Source organism: Myotis davidii, unplaced genomic scaffold, assembly GCF_000327345.1.
Source record: "Myotis davidii unplaced genomic scaffold, ASM32734v1 scaffold156, whole genome shotgun sequence".
Classification (NCBI taxonomy): Eukaryota; Metazoa; Chordata; class Mammalia; order Chiroptera; family Vespertilionidae; genus Myotis; species Myotis davidii.
Window position 1 is genome coordinate 1463266 of NW_006288633.1, and position 17945 is coordinate 1481210.

The 17945-nt window shown below is 36.4% G+C and overlaps 1 long non-coding RNA gene across 2 annotated transcripts in view; it reads right to left on the minus strand.

The window, feature by feature from the left end:
• Positions 1-11854: 11854 nt before the first annotated feature.
• The window catches only part of LOC107182653, an 11429-nt gene continuing 5338 nt past the window's right edge, over positions 11855-17945 (minus strand). Inside the window, exons 2-4 of one of the 2 annotated variants that reach the window (XR_001513380.1) lie at positions 15665-15760; positions 14414-14568; positions 11855-11891 (exon numbers count right to left, since the gene is read on the minus strand). This is a non-coding gene — a long non-coding RNA (uncharacterized LOC107182653). The remainder of the gene's footprint in view (positions 11892-14413; positions 14569-15664; positions 15761-17945) is intronic. The other variant, XR_001513381.1, reaches the window with a different exon arrangement.

Genomic DNA, 17945 nt, shown 5'->3' on the forward strand with positions numbered 1-17945 from the left:
GGATCTTAACTGTGATGTAACATTGGAAAAAACTCAGGCCTTAAGCCAAAAGTCACGTTTGAGGTCGTCCTTGGCTGAAAACTTCTAAACCTCTCACAATGACCTCTTAATTTTTGCTTGTAACATTCCAGGGCTCTGGAACACCCTTGGAATAAAAATCAAAGGAAAGATGAGACTCCCTGTGATTGATAGGTAGTTCTAAGGCCTGATGTCTCTTCACATAGTTAATCTTTTTGATATGACCTTTCTTCTCATTTCTTTATTTTTAAGTCACCAAGGCATTTCTCTGAAAAATCATCTGTTGCAAAAGACCCCAAAGCAAGTGTAAAGGAGAGAATAAAACCATTTATCAAAATTGTATGAATTTGTAATTCATAATAAGCAAGAGGCAACTTAAAGAGATAGTTTTCTACCACTGACATCGCTGTTAAAATAAATGTGGGGAAGATAATTATAGTAATTAACAAAAGAGTTAATTTTCCTTTGTCATGAGATTAGGTTCCATTTGATTTCTGACTAAGAGTAGATCAATACCAAATGCTTTGTCTTCCTAGCTGTTGATTATTGTAAATTTATCATATCAGTTTCCCAACTATTGACTTTTATTGGAAAAGCACTGTATCAACACCTAAATGCTTCAGCTACAACCCTCGGCTTTTTCTTCCCAAACCTCAATCCATGGTTCCTTTACCTATTCAGCAAAGAAGGTTTACCTCATTTTCTACTAAACCAAACAAAAACATGCTAGGCCTCGAATATATTTTGTTGATGAAGGTGTTAGATTTTTGCTAGAAAATGATGTTCCTTGAAGAGCTCCTAGGCCTGAGCACTATTTGATTATGATCATCCAAGAATTACATGATACACAACAAATGAAATTCCTCTAGCAAACAAACCTCAGGAGTGATATATCCTTCAAATCAGAGTTTAATAATCATGCGGTCAGTTGAGGAATTGGTGTTTTTTTGTAAGACTAATAAGCTTCAAGCTGATGGGCTGTGCATGAACACACAGCTGTCTGTTGGGGAACTCTTGGCATCAGTTTAGGCTGCAGTGAGGGTCCAAAAACATTATAAATGGGGCAGAAGAAAATACACATACTGCATTTTTTTAGTAATTGAAGCTATTAGATAATCTCATTCTTGGATGCTTATAGTGTTCCTCATTAAGTTTGACTATGTTTATGAACGTTTTGTGCCAATGGTACCTTTAAGAAAAAGAAGATAAATGAAAGACTTCAGTTATCAAAGCTTGGTTGAGAGGTGAGAAATGTGCTATAGCTGTGGAGACCTAGCTGTGGTTCTCTTCTGGCACCACACCAAAATGGACTGGGATTGACACTGCACGTTGTAAAAGGTTAAGTAACCACGCGTAAGTTACACCACCTCTCTTGGCTCAGTTTTCTTTTTAAGAAATTGGGGAAGGGGTGTATAGGTAAGACAACCACTATAGCATTTTCAGCTCTAACATTCAGTCAGTCCATCATCTTTATCAGGGCCCAGTCTGGTAGTAGCTAATTTCAGAAAGTCAAGGAATTGACTGCTTTTCCCCAAAGTGCTAAGTTTTCTACTCAACTGTATACACAACCTTTTGTTGTTGTTTATGTGCAAGGAGAAAGCACAAATTAAAAGAAGGAATGCCAATATATCAGTTATTGCTGTGAAACAAATCACACCAAAACTCAGTGGCTTCAAACAATATTATTATTGTTCATGAGTTTAATGGATCAGTTGAATAGTTGGTTATCTGAGCACATCTCAGCATATCTTATCAGGGCACAACCATCTATTTGTGTTCATCTGGTGAGTAGGCTGAAGTCTGTTGGTGTAAGATAGCCTTCCTCACATATTTAGCATTTGGCTATTAGCTGGGGAAACAAAGGCAATCAAGCCATGGGCCCCTGATCATCCATCCAGCTGGATAAGGGCTGCTCTTCCTTGAGATGTAGGCTCATATCTGGTGTACCATGTCCTATTGGCCAGAGCAAGTCACAAGGCTATCCTAGATTCCTGGAGTTAGAAAATAAGATCTACTTCTTGATAGTAGGAGCTGTAAGATCAAATGGCAGAGGCCATGGCTACAGGGAAATGTGAAGAATTATGGTCATTTTTTTGCAATCAATTTACTACAATCACAAATAATATGTTGATGGCTGGGAGAATATAGTGATAACCAAGATTTAATCCTCTCCTCTAAGAAATTACAGTTTAGAGTAAAGGAAAAACGAGACAGCTGATTAGAATGCAATGTAATAAATATTATAACAGCGGAGACAGTATGGGACCTAGCATCTTCTGCTTAAGAGACCCAGGGAGAGCTTCTCAGAGGCAGTGACTTCTGAGCCAAGCCTTGTTCAGAGCTGGATCCCAGTGCCTGATATGGTGTATGGCTTATAGTAGGCACTCAGTAAATAATTGATGAATAAACAAATGAAAAGTAAGAAGCAGTTTGCATAAAGAGAATAAAAAGAAAATCACTCCAAGGCGAAGAATCAGCATGAAGTTTGAAAAAAGGACTTAACATTTCATCTCTAAGTATATTTATCATTTCAACAAATATTTACTAAATGTCCACTACATGCTAGACACTAGGGATAAGTACCATAGAGCCTAAAAGGAGTAGGAGAGAAAATATGTCTGCCTCCTCTAACTCCTATGTCCTAATCATACAAACATCAGTACAGCTACCATTTTCCAAGTGACAAAATCAAAGACAGTGAACTCAGTGAGACTGTGAGCCAGTGGCATCTGCTGGGCTGCTGAAGCCCACAGTTCAAACCTCAAGATGCACTCATTTGATAGTGGCCAAATCCCTAGTGACCATCTCATCAGAAGCCCTCTTCTTATCCCTCTTTCCCAAGTAAAGTGCTCAAAAAAGAAAGAATAATAAATAATGTTACTATTTGGAATCCCAGAATGTATTGAATACTTTCTAGGATTTATGGAAAGCATAATTTGGTCCTGGGACATGTATAGGCCTGGCATAGTTTTTGCAGGTCTTATAAACATATCAGTGATCTTCTAAATGGCATGGGCTGAGTCAAGCTCCATTTTTTTCTATCTACCTCATATTTTTAAGGCTGGTTGTCAAAGTTATAATACCATAAGACATTCACAAGATGTTTAGCTAGTTCAAGGACCTTTGTCAGTGGGTGTCAAAACACGATGGCTTGGAGTTTCTCCATGTGTATAGCAGCCATCCAAAGTGGCAACCTTATGAAATTTTAATCAAATATATCCAGAGTAAACTAATTAATAAAAGCATAAATAGAATACATATATAAAAAGTATTAAATGTTCCTAAATTTCTGCTTGAATTTGATTAGGCTTATTTTGACATCTTTTAAGGGTTATAGACATAAATTCATTTCCACGGGCTGAAATACAGCTCTCTATTCTTTTTACTTGACTTTGTAATACTAAATAGATATCTATGATATTCAAATACTTAACAATGAGTGGGACACAGGTCCTGACTAATCCAAATGGATATATGGATACACCTAGGAATGCCAGTCATCAACTTTTAGTTGTTGGGTGGCAAGGAGTTCTGGAAAAGACATGGGAAGGTGTTCCGGTGGTCAAAATGGTGTGTATACCAGGTGTACCGGATAATAATGCGGATTTTGTAATCAAAGAAAACATGATAATTTCAAGAGAAACATCAAAAGTACTTTATTCAAAGTAATGTCCATCGCTAGCTACACATTTCCCCTATCTTTCAGGTAATTTGTGGATACCGTCTCAATAAAATTTTTCTTGTTTGGAAGCAAACCATTCAGAAACCCAATTTTCCACTTCTTCGTATGTTTTGAAGTGCTGCTCAGAAAGTGTGTGTGCCATCGATCAGAACAAGTGGTGATCTGAAGGAGCAAGGTCTGGTGAATACAACAGGTGGTTTAATACTTCCCAGGCAAGATCTTTTAACGTGTCTTTAACTGGTTTGAAAGTGTGTGATGGTGCATCATTATGGAGCAAAATTACTTTGCCGTGTCTTCTGGCACATTCTGGTCATTTTACAATCAAAGCGTGGTTCAGATTGATTATTTGTTGTCAGTAGCGATCAGTGTTAATGGCTTCACATGGTTTTAGAAGCTCATAATACACACCTTCCTGATCCCACCAAACACAGAGCATTGTCCTCTTTCCGAAGCAATTTGGCCTTGCAGTCGATGTTGATGGTTGACCTGTATCGACCCATGATTTTATGCATTTGGGATTCTCAAAATAAATCCACTTTTCATCAGCGGTCACAATTCAATGCAAGAAAAGACTTTCTTTCATGCCGTTGAAGCAACATTTTACTGATGACGTTTCGCTTTTCCATTTGTCTTTCACTCAGTTGATGTAGCACCCATTTTCCTTCCTTTAAAATCTTTCCCGTTGCTTGTAAATGATTGGAAATTGTTTGCTGAGCAACGTTTAATCTTTCTGCAAGTTGTTTTTGAGTTTGACATGCATCTTCATCTAATAATGCTTGTAATTGTTGGTCTTCAAACTTTTTCAGTTGACCTGGACGTTCTTTGTCTTTCACATCAAAATCATCACCTTTAAAGCGTTTAAACCAACAGTCACAAGTATCTTGACATGGAGCATGTTCACCATAAGCTTCTCGAAGTATACGATAACTTTCAGCAGCACTTTCCTACAAAATAATGAATTAAAACTTCCCTCAAATGCTCTTTTGTTGGCACAAAATTCGACATTTTTAAGTGTGAAAATATCTATGATGTTAATACCTTCAGCAAATTTGTCATATGAAGTTTTGAAGCTTGCTGTCAATTCAACAAAACAGCATACATATCAAGTCATATATATATCAACATATGTGTAACTCCATCTATTGAAAGAAATTCACCTTATTAACTGGTACACCTGGTAGAAGGAGTGCTTTTGGAGCTCCTAGCTGCCCTTCTTGACCAGTCATCACAATTGGCAGGTGTCTCTAGGCACATATCGGGTCCACATCTGATGAATACCTGTCTCTCCAGTTATGACCAGTCATAGTCAAGCTCATTGTAACATACTTTAAGATTGCCAATTTCTAAACTTTAGAGATAAAGCTGATGTTGGCCGTGTACAAATTGAAAAACTTTCTTTGCCTTTATTTCGAGTAATGCCTACAACCAATCTTTTTTGTTGTCGGGAAGAAATTATACACTTAAGAAGACCACATAACACATAGTTATGTGAAGTCAGCTTGCTAAATGTGTCATTAAAGTGAAACAACTGCCAGGCAAATGTAAAACCAGACTTTGCTTTGGGGTTCACAATATCTGCATTTCCTTTTCTCCTCCTTCCATCTCCTTCACATCCTTTGATGATCTCAACCCAACTGCCCTTAATGTGTGTGGCTGGCCGTCTGGAAGCCTGAGCGCTAGCAGCACAGGCTTGTTGTAAAGACCTCGTGAAAAACAACCCAAGATCCAGCTTCAGAGCACACACTGGGCTTCATTTCTGTGTTGTTGTTTTTCTGGTCTTTAAAGGCAAATTCTTTACTGATGCTGTAAGAGTGGAACTTGATAAACAGAACGAATGCTATTTTAAACACCATAATGATAATAATTTAATCAAATGTGATTTGCTTTTAATAACTTTATTGGCCTTTTCATTTTGAAAAGTGGCCATGTGAATAGTTTGCTTTTGCATTTTTAACAAGGGAGGAAATAAATGATCCTGCTTGTAGGAGCAGGAGACTAATGATGCTTATTCCCACACTCTGTTTCATGGAACTAAGTCAGCAGACGCGGCCATGACACGCGATTGGCCTGAAACTCCAATCTTGATAAAACCAATGGCAGCACTGGGCCTGCGCCTTTCTCTGAACCTTGAGGGCTTCCCCCAGTCAGGTCAACAGTCACTAACATTCACACTGTGCCTAATGGCTTGCAGAGCATTTTCACTAGCATGTGCTCTTTTAAACCCTGTAGATGAAACAATGCTCAAACCTTTAGAAAAGTTTTACAAGAATTCATTTGGGCCAGTTTTTTTTAGGACATGCCCAGAAGCAAGATACCAATGGATTGAGAAAAAGCTCTGGAGAATGACAGTTTTGCCGTTACTTGTTTCATTACTATCAAAGGAGAAAACATAAGGTACATGAAAGCCATTGGTGTAGATTAAAGAGGCGGGAGAAAGCCAGGCAGGGGAATCTTTAGGACTGGATAGAAAACAAGAAGAAACACATACTTGCCCAGTGTCGCCCCATAAGTAAGTATGGCACCGCCACTTGAATCCTGTACTGTCACCTCCACATTCAAGTTCCTGCCTCTGCACCATGGTGCGTGGTGTGTTCATATAATTAATGTTAGTGGCCCAAGCTGTAATTGTGAAAGGACTGAATTCTAAATCATACCCTCTCCTACCGCTGTCCATTTGAAAAAGAAAATATAAGTAAATAAACAAGTCATCATTAAACCTGCAAACTGCTGGGTGAACAAACTTAGCCAGAATACTGAGTTGGAATAGTTTGCATTAGAAAGCTATTCATTTGCTCACACCCAAGGGGTTTATGATGGTAGAAGTGCGTATTGCTACTGCCTGCAACAAGGGGAATATTGTTTCTACACAATCTGCAAATACAGGACTGCGCCATCATTAAAATGTTTGTAGGTTGTTAAAGAACTTTCATTCTGCTGGAGCCTTCAGCTCATGGAACGAATTGTCCATATTTTATACTTACCCTTATTTATAAAACTTGATTTACCAAAAGTAAACTTTTTAAAAGAACTTGATGTTGTTGTGAATTCCAGATAGTCAAGCCACATTCCAAATCCAAAAAGCCACAGATTGGTGAAATTTGGTGATAATGCCAAAGCACAGTCTCAATAAATTAACTCTGATTACTAAACAAAGACCAGTAGCAGGGAAAGGGCTGGGGCAGAGGGAGGAAACAGAAGGGAACATAACTTACAAGGGATCCCCCCTCCAGAGTCCCTTAAAAACTGATTTGAGAAAGAAAAAGGTGACTAGTAAGTTTATTTATGCTTTTTAAAAAGCACTGCCAATCCCAATTTATCAGTTACTGTCTTGTGACAATTTATTCATTGTTCACTGTTAGAAGCCAGAAGTTACATAAAAATGCATGATTGGTGATAGCTTCTCTATTTCAATATGGTATAATAGAGATAACACAGTGCCCAAAAGCTTTGCAGCCGACTTTTTGTCTGCTTTGTCTCTTTTCATTACTCTCTCAGAATCTTCATTTAATATAATCCAAAAAAGCAAGGTAATTGCTTCACTTATCGGTTATCATCGCTCTCGCATACTTATCGTGTCAAAATTATTTATGTGGATAGGCCAAGTTGATCTTGCTGCATTCAGAAGCTAAAATTTGAATAACTGTTCTGCCAGTTAGGTTATCAAAATTGCAGCATAAGCAATGAGCTGCTCCTTTCTGAATGTTGGAATAGAGGAAAGGAATAACCCCTTGGGGGTGCAGGTGGGAAGGGGAGCACCGTACTAGGGTGACAGCAGGACCAGCTTTTGCGAAAAGAGGGAGGAACTGGCCACAGAATGAACACAGTAACCAGGAGATTCATAGCATCACTCTAGGAAAAGTAAAAGAAATGAAGCCAAGTGGACACAGACGTTGGGTGCTTTTTCCTCAACAGTTGTCCGTAGAATAACTAAAACAATTGACAGACATTTCGACCTGGGCCTTCAAATACATCCACCCCTCCTGTACAATGCTCCACAGAGAAGTATTTCAATAAGCATTTTCCTACTTGGTAATCATTTTTCAATTGCCACGTATTTTGCTACTTTAAAGACATACTGGGCTAATGTGAAACGAGGCAGGTTTTCAGTCTAAACATAAACATTTATTTTCACAAAATAATTTTGTTAGATAAGACTTGTTTTGGGGCATCAAAGACTCTTTTTCTTTTATGAATGTTGATGGTAGAAAGAAATTAGAGTGTTTACTCCCAGCCCAACATCAGACACTGTGGCTATATGAGCTCTCATAAAGAGAGTCTCAAACCCAGTGGTGACTTTATCCCAATTCTTCCAGAGCCTCTACCCTCTCTCAAAATGTCTGTGGTGTTTGAGTCATCTTGATGCAGTGGGACCTTCTCACATTTAGCCAGTCGTTCTCATTTCCAGTCAGGAAATAGCTAGAACTGATGGATGATATTCTCATCATTGCCTTAAAAACATCTTGGCTACATATTAATATTTTTCAAATTCTCTCAAGGTGACAGATGATTCTTTTTAAACTTATTTACCTAGTCACCAGGACCTAATAGCAAAAGAAAGTTGTCAATTCATTTATTAGTGTACAGCTGATCCTCTATTTCAGCTTTAATTTCTCACTTATGGTGGTTATCTATGGGGCTGGAAGTGTGTGAAAGAGAGCGCTAGGTCATATTTGTGGTTTATCTCTTATTGCTGTTTTGGTAAAAATGGAGTGAAGAATGCATGCTTAAAATCCAGGGTTATATTAATTTTCTAGGAGCTACTATTATTCTAGAAGTTAGAACTAAAGACCAGGTGGGCCTCACAATTTTTAAAAATCCGTGCCAACCCTGAAATTTGATTCTTATTTAAGACTCTAACACAATGAGAATGTATTTGAAGACAGGTCCATACCTGGGTTACTAAATAATTTCCCAGTTTCTGGGAGAATGTCTGGCATCTAGTATGTATTCAAAAATGTGTTGAGTGAATGAATAAATTAATGAGTAAAATCTTACCCTAAACGTCAACTTTCAAAATACCACTCAACAGTCTGCAAACATTGAGCACCCCTACCACCTAACAAACCTTGTCGGAGGCCCGACTCACATACCAACCCTTCATAGACTCTTCCCTCATCACTTGGCACATTATTTTCTGACTCCTGTAGCACTGATACATACTACCTTGTATTGTCATTGTGGATATGCCTCTCTTACCTCTTGTCTTATGCTGAAGTCAAGGACTGAAAGTCAGAGACTGTGCCTTTATACTTTATTACCCCGTAATGACTGATGATGTGCCTTATATAAATAAATATCTAATAGATTTTATTTATTAACAAGTAAAACTAATATCTTCAATTTAATATATATCTATGTTACTGAGAACATCTAAAGGATAACATATATATGAGTAAAAATGGAGAAATGTGGCCAAAATTATTTCTCAATATTGTATGGGGTATTTAAACAAACCATCAGCATGCTCCTACCTAAACCAAAATCAGTAAAGTATGGAGGCAGGAATTCCTTGGACAACTCATATACCTTCTCAAGGTCTCAGCTTCTTCAACTGGTTAAATAAATATGATCGCACTGAGGTCATGCCCCTGTGATACAGCTATTATTTCATAATGTAGTGCGTGGTAGTTAGTAAGCACTCAACAAATGTTGGCTGCATCCGGATCTACAAAATACTAAGAAAACAGAGAACTAAGTAAAAATGTAAGGCAAGAAAGGCTTCACAGCGTTCAGACTGGAAGGATGAGAGGAGAACTGGCAAGATAAAGAAGGAAAAATAGTAGATGCCAGAAGTGGAAGCGTTATAGACCAAGGTCAGAGGCCTGAAAGATCTCAGCAAATGATTGAGTCCATGGCGTTGCTGCTCAGGCATTCGTAGGGACTCCTGCTCTTTTTCTTCTGGCTCATTGTTATCTAAATAGCTTTTGCCCACTTCAGAAATGTGAGAGTTCTTTTCTCCTTCTTAATTAAAGCATCCTATATCAGCACTTGTTTCTTTTTAATTTGCTTGATTTTTAGAACAATAACTTCGTTTATTGAACTCATTTCTAATTTAATTTTAAATTCAAGAGTAAGGCAGGTTTTCAACATACATCATACACACACATATCAAAGAAGGATTTGGCCTCTGAATAATGACTGTTAATATTCTTAATTTAATATTATACATCTGTGTTACTTGGAACATCTAAATGATAACATATATGTGAGTAAAAATGGAGACATGTGGCCAAAATGCAGATGTCTTGAATTATATAGATGTTTGGTAATATATGGATTTAAATTCTAATAAAATGATAGCCATAAATAAAAATCTAATAGTTTTATATCAAAAAACATTTATCCAATTTTGGATACTTAATGTTATGTTGGTACAATACATAAATACATTCTTCTTCTACTCATTATTGCCATTACAGTATAAGACTGTCTAAAACCTATTTGGGTCAAGGTAATAAGTATGCACTGCTTTTTCACTCTATAAAAGGTCATTAATTCTCAAACAACTTTTTATTGCTTTTTAAAAATAGGTACTCTGTTGGATTTTTCCCAGTGATCTGGGGTCCTGCCAATCCTCCACAGATATTCACATGTTATCATTCTTGGCTCTGTGATTACATCAATTATTTTTTTGGCAAATCCAAGGTAGAGTTGGTCAAGCTCAACTAACACAAAATATGTAACACTCCAAAGTAAATTGTAGGCCAGTTCAAATTCTGCTGTCACTTTAACTTTTATCTTAGTCTTCTTAGTTTAGGCACCTCTCTATAGTTACTTTGTTTTATGATCAGGCACTTCTAACACACATGAAACTGCCAAGAGGCTCGGGGAACAATTTAAAATCATCTAAAGCTCTTAACACTGCTAAATCCTATTTGATCCATGAAGAATAATTAGCAAGGTCGAGGGAACGTGTATGGGAATTTATCTATTTACAGTTAGGTCTGCCTGTTTGTGAACAGCCAGATGAAGTATTAAGCAAATTCAGGTAAGTATTTAGAGCAACCCTAAAATGGCTATATAGTTTCTTAGTTCAGGGTGATAGATATGAACTACATTGCCTTCTCTCCATTCTAAATTCCAATTGAAATGACCACACATATAAAAATAAATAAATCCTTGGCAGCACTTGAAACAAACCAGAAAGAGGGAGGAGAAAAGGGGTGGACATTAGTACACCAGAAAGTTTGATGAAATCTTAGAAGGTAGGAGGCAGATTGGACTGTATTGTTCGATAAACTCCAGAAGAGTAAATCACAACTCAAAATACACGCATAGAAAATAGTAGCAGAGGTATAATCACTTTTCTTAAAAGATCTCTTGAGAGACTCCAAACAGGAACAGCTAGAAGTTGACCAGGGACAGCAATAAGGGTTTATAACTGGAAGACCATCGTTAAAGCAGCTGGACTAGGCAACTTCTCTCTTTTCTCTGGAGATGGAGCAGCTGGCTTATTTGGCGGTTGTAGTGCCCCAAGCCTGTTTATAAAAAGCCGCTTGTCAACTGGGTTCATCCCTCTACACAGAGCCCAGAGGCAGCTCTCCCATTCAGTACAGAGACCTTTGTTTAAAATGGTCCTTTTGACCTGAAAGGATACTCATGCCAGCTATCTAAATTAATAAGCATAACCCTGTGCTCAAATTTTAGTTGTCAACCTAAAATTAGCAGACATTTAAGAGAAACTAAGTAGAAAAAAAGGACAACGGTGAATAAACAAAATTGACCACAAAAGAGACAGTTACAATGGAACCAATAAAGAAAACATTAAAAATTTCTATTAATATCCTCAAAATTTCAAGAATATACTGTATTTGTAATATTTAAAAAGACTGCTATGAGTTTTTGAAAATAAAAAAATACAATCATCTAAAAATAAATTAAACAGTGGACTAAACATTAGCAAGCAAAGACTAAAGTTTAATTTAGAAGATGGAATTAATAAAATTTTTCATAATGGAAAAAAAGTGTGAACAAAAAGTTATTTCAAGAAATATAAAGGTGCCTAGAAAGTGTGGCTCAGTGGATTGAGCATCATTTCATGCACCAAGAGATCACGGGCTCAATTCCTGATCAGAGCACATGCCTGGGTTTCGGGTTCAATCCCCAGTAGCAGGGGTGCAGGCGGCAGCTGATTGATCTTTCTCTCCCATTGGTGTTTCTCTCATCGATATTTCTTTCACGTGCTCTCTCTCTCTCTCTCTCTGAAATCAATAAAAACACATTTTAAAAATGAAATGTAAAGCCTCAATGCTCAAAATGTGGTCCACATACCAGCAGAATCAGCAAAATCATAGGCCTCACCCAGACCTATTGAATCAGAATCTTAATTTTAATAAGATCCCAGGTGTTTGTACGCATTAAAATTTGAGAAGCACTGATATAGTGCATAGATCCAGAAGATCCAAAACTTATCAAAAAGGTGATTTATAAGAAAACAATATAAACAATGAAGGAGTTAGAATAACCAAAGAAATAACAAAAGACAATATATAATAACATTTTCTCAAACTGGAAAAAATGTCAACCCCAAAATTCACAAACCCATCTAAAAATCAAGAGAAGGAAACACCAATAGTAGACACATCTTTGTAAAATTTCAGAACACTAAGCATGAAGAGAAAAATTCTGAAAACTTTCAGAGAGGAATAGAGTGATTACTCAAAAAGTCATGATCACCAGACTGGTATCAATATTTTATTAACAACATAGACTATTAAAAACTATAAAGCAAGTTTAAACCTAGAATTCTATATCAAATGTAGTTATAAATAGGACTTAATTGAAGAATAAAGGCACTTGAAAGGACTCAAAAAATTTTCCTCTCATATACCTTTTCTAAAGAAAGCATTATTAGAATATACTTCAATAACATGAAAAAATAATCTAAGAAAGAGGAAGAAAATGCATCTAAGAACAGTTTAATATAATCCAGTGGTACACTGAAAGAAATTTCAGCATGAACAGTAGGCCACAGAAGTAATGAGCATAAAAAAAGATTTATATTAGTTGGAGGTGGGTTGAGGATGGTAGTGTGCATGGGAAAATAGATGTAAAAGAAAGTCATGGTAAATAATAAGCAAGTTAAAATGTGATATTATTTTGAATAATTATTGACATATATAATATGTATAATATAAATTTTGTTTCTTTATTATTATATTCATAATTAATAAGTTATATTATATATTAATCCTTTTGGACTTTAGTGCTTAGAACTACATAGGATTACATTGCTTTCTCTATGTGCCTTGTCATACACGATTCTAGAAAAAGTAGTATTCTTCATTTTTAAATACTGATCATTTCATATACTTATATTTTTATCAAACTTATATAATTCATAAAACACATTGAATGCATAACTAAAATGTAAATGGTACAAATGGAATGATACCAATGCATAAGTGCAAATTATGATAATAATAATGGTATTTATGTATATTTTGCTTTAAACTGTAAAAATGTAAAATACAATGATTCAGTTGCGAGAGAAGTCAGTGGGGATAAGAAAAAAAGAAAAATTGTAGGTGCACTGATTTCTTCATTTCATCTAGTATAGAGAAAATGGAGCCAGTCTAAAGCTGGTGATTGAAAACCATAGAGGATAATATCAAGCAGTAAAGATAACTAATAGAAAAGCTAAAACAAACAATAACAACACCAAAACAAAACAAAACCAAAACACACCTGAGACAGAGGGGAAAAGTAAGAGTACGAATGTATTAAAGTTTTTATCTTTCATCTGGAAACCAACAGATATTGTCTGAAGTCTTAACAAAACCAAGAGTACAATGTTATTTAGAAATATGATGCTAAATATCAGAATAGCTAAAAAGAAAAGCAATCAAAGTTGTCTTTAGAAACCTTTGGAGATCAGTAGAGGACACTGAGAATAAGTTTATGTTTTATCTATTTCCTATCTCTACAAGTTTGACTATTGCAACCATTACATATGTAATATTTACATATATTAGATATGTAGTTACCACTAAGCTGAATAAGGACAGAAAATTTACTAGTAATTTGGTTGATTCAATACATTTTTTGATCATCTACTATGTGTGCTCTTATGCTAAGCACTGGGTCTATAACAATGAGCCAAACATGGTAGAGCTTACCATGATAGAGCTTATTGTCTACCAATAAAGACAGACATTAAGTAAATAATTACACAAGTAATTGTTCATACACTTGTGTTATATACTGTAAAGAATATGTGTATAATGAGAAAATATAATGGGAATTTAAACCTGAGAGACCAGACTGCTTTGGGCAAAGTTGTGTCATAAGCATTATAACAAAATTTGATTTCTTGGTACTGACATATAAAGGCTATTGGATCCACAGAAAATAATCAGTAAGAGACACAAATGTTCAACTAAAGGCAACTAAAATAGCTCCCACTTAAGCTAAGTTCTGTCGTTTATTCAATATAACTCAAGTCAGAAATAAAAGCATTTACAGATTTTCATTGTTTTATGTTTTCTGAACTTGAGAAATTTCTCCCCCAAATGAATCAAATCACTTAATTTTTTTTCCAAAAAATAATATATTGAAAGCTGACAATTTGGCAATCTGCTGTGAAGCAAGGTGAAGATCAACCCACTTTAACATTTGGAAGAAAAAAAAAAGCAGATTTTTTCAGAGCTGTCAAGAACTTCAAGTTGTGAAGGAAGTAATTTGATCTCCTGCACTTAAAAACTATTTACTTACCCATTTCCATCAGCATTCACTCACATAAACTAAGTGTGAGGGCCAGAAAGCACATTTTTATTCAACCTGTATCCAACTGGGATATGGAATAGAGTGTGAGAGAGTTGTGGGTCTTCTGATGTGACCAGAGGGCTGGCCAGCCAGGGAGGCCTGACCTGAGCAGAAGAGGAGTTTCAAGGGGCACCAAAGGAGAGTACATTAGACAGTTAGAAGACCATTTTATAATGTAATAGAACTGTCATTACTGGCCCTTAAAACTCTCTGGGTTTTCTTATGTGCCATGGCAAAATTAAGAAGGTCGAGCCAATTGTCACCTGCTGGGACCCCAGAATGGAAAACTCAGTGCATACAATGAACCGTGCATACAATGGGGGGATAAGGGGTATTTGGTTTATTAAATCCCTTCCAGTCTTAACTCTTACATTAACACCAATAATTTTCTCCTTACATCTACCCAGCTGAGATTCCTATGCCATCCTGTCTGCACTCACACACTCTTCAGCTTTCATGCCCATTCTCAGTGGTTCTGGTTCGGCAACCTGTTAAGCTCATGCATTTAATCAGACTGGGGAAAGCTGACTGGGACACTTTCTGACTGGTTGTTCTTTTGGAAAGTATCAATTAATGTCTATTTCAAGCCCAAAAGTCTATAGGTACAGATGCACTGGATAGAATACATGGAACGAGTTTATTCTTGTGCCATCCGAGCAAAGTCAACTAAGCAAGAAGTTTTTCCCACAAATAAAGTTATTTCAACCAATAAATACACTATTGTTCTTGAAATGCAAATTCAATAATAGGTGAATCAAAGACATTTAACATTTAAAAAGTCAACAGATATTAGATTGCTAACTGCCCCTATGTGCTTCCTGATTTTGGAAATTTTACCAAACCACTAGAAAACTAAAATTAGGACAATAATTTCAAAGAAGGTCAAATTTCAGATTGACTTTGTTGGGAACCCCAAAAAGAAAGCAGTATTTATTTGTATTTATCAATGTTAGTTTGTTTTTTCTTTTGGGGGGATAAGGTGTATTTGGTTTATTAAATCCCTTCCAGTCTTAAGTCTTACATTAACACCAATAATTTTCTGCGTTGGAGAGCACCTGGTATTTTATAATAGCGTGTTCCAGAATCATCTTAGAAACAAGAGCACAGCATTGACTACATGCCAGTACCCTAAATACTTACATATACTAACTCATATAATACTCATACATTCCTAGAAGGTTAATATACAGAGGGGCCTACCTTTAGGAAAGGTAGATTTGGTTAATATCCAAAGTCACACAGCTAAATAAGTGGTGGAGATGGCATTTAAACCCAAGCAGGCTGTCCCCAAGAACTCTAGTGTAAAAAGCATATCTTGTAAGTAAGTACCGTATTTTTACTTTGACTATCATTATTGTCTCATCAACTTCTATCTTGAGAGTAGGTGAGCCTCAAGTGTCAATGATTCCTCTACCTCTTGAACATTCTCTCTCTTCCCCTTGGCTCTACCTGCATTTCCGGCCTGCCTGTCAAATAGTTAATGATCTGCACACAAACACTTATGTGAACTAGTGGAGCTCAGCCTTTAAAAGGATCCTAGGGGAATCCTTTAAAGACTCCTTCACAATATGAATAATCACCCCCTAATTTATTCATCTGTAAAATGAATTTCTTCATTTTACAGATTTTCTTCAGACACGGCCACCTTGAATCATGTTGTTTTAGCTCTTCTCAGATGCATCTGCATTGCTTTGACACTGTGATCCAAGAAATCTGATTATTACAACAACCATTCTCCTTTTAGAGTGTGTAAAAATGAAAGGTATGCAGCACAAAAACTCTTTGTTAGAGAATATTTCTCACAAAATGGAGATGTTAGCTCCTCTTACTTGCTTGGAATGCTTATTTGTTCAGACACAGGACAGTGAAAATAAAGTATAAGTGTCCAGAATATTACTGTATTTCTATTAATTTTAATTTTGTCAAGCCAAACCGTTTCCATAAAAGATAAAATTAAACTTTTATATCAACTCACTACTCACTTTAATGTCTAGAAATTTTCTGTTCTATATGCTTTTTAGACTTTTAAGTAAATGTCAGCCAGTCCTGATTACTATAATCACCTTTTTCACGGACCTACCAGCTCTGAGAGTCCCATCCATCCTTTGGCAGGTTCAGTTTTCTGACATCAACAACAAAACCAGACTAAAGCATATCTCTGGGTATTTTAAGCAAAAACTAAAATGATCCAAGAAGGGCAGACATTCCAAAGTTGCCACCAAGTCAATCAATGATATATGAACGCACAACTTGACATTGGAAGCATATAATGGCTTTTGTCTCAGTTGCTGAACCCCACGTTTTGATCTGGAGTACTCACTTCAAGCTCGAGGTTGAAATTTAGCTCTTCCGTTGTAATAGAAAACTATCCCAATTAATGGCCAGCGCTGGAGATAAACATTAATGGGAATAACCTATTCACTTCCCCCTGAGGTCTCTGAAACACATTTTCTAAACTCTTCCATGTGATCCGGATCATGTTATGGATTTGTTAACTTTGCGATACATTCGATTGAAACATCATAATTCTTTCCATGACAACAGTGTCTGATGTTACAGATGCCCAACCAGCAAGGTCAAGAGTTGACAGATGGATGCTTGGAGCCACGTAATTACAATTCCCAAACCATTTTAAAGAATGTAACCGAAGAAAGGTAGACGCTGGACTAAAACACACCAAACAATAAAAAGCACAAAAATAATTGCTTCAAATTTAATGAATCTTTCTTTGATATGACAACCAATCCAAGAATCTCTGAATTCTCTTTCTCCTGTAAAAGTCAAAACACTTTTTAGATGGTAGCAGTTTATCTAAATTACTGTTTTTTCTCCATCGGCCTTTAGGCTTAATCTCATTTGCTTTTATGGATATGGCAACCCTTCTGAATAGCTTTTAACCTTTTAAAAGTAGCCTTGACCCAAAGAGCCTAAAAAATTTTTAATACAATATTGAATAATAAAAATTGAACAATTGAGTGCTTTTCTTCCCAGCGGTCTGCATGCGGTACTCCAAGCGCTAGAGCAGACTTCTGCTGGAATAAAATAATTAAACTACCTGTATAGAGCTGGATTCTAGCAGAAACCTTCAGCTTTGACCTCTGTTTCATTGGCTCCATTGTTCCTCCCGCCACCACAATATCCTGGCTTTCTCTCTTCCAAAGAGAGCGTGTGCTTTCTCCTGCAGCACGTCCGCTTCTGAGGGCTCTTGCTTCAAGTGCCCAGTGCATCGTTATGGTAAAGTTAAGAAATCCTCAGCCTGCGATTGTCTCTTTCAATCACATAGCATGTAGATAACTTCGTCACTAACTGGTGTAAACCAAGCCTTTTGTTTGTTTGGTGGGGGCGGGGGGGGTGGTTCTGGGGCATTTGCTATATTGAGTGTACTAAGATGTAGGACAACATCATCCACAAATAAGTTCACTTAAAAAAATCTGTATTGTGCCATTTAACTAAAAAATTAAAAGGAAAAAAAAGGCAAGAT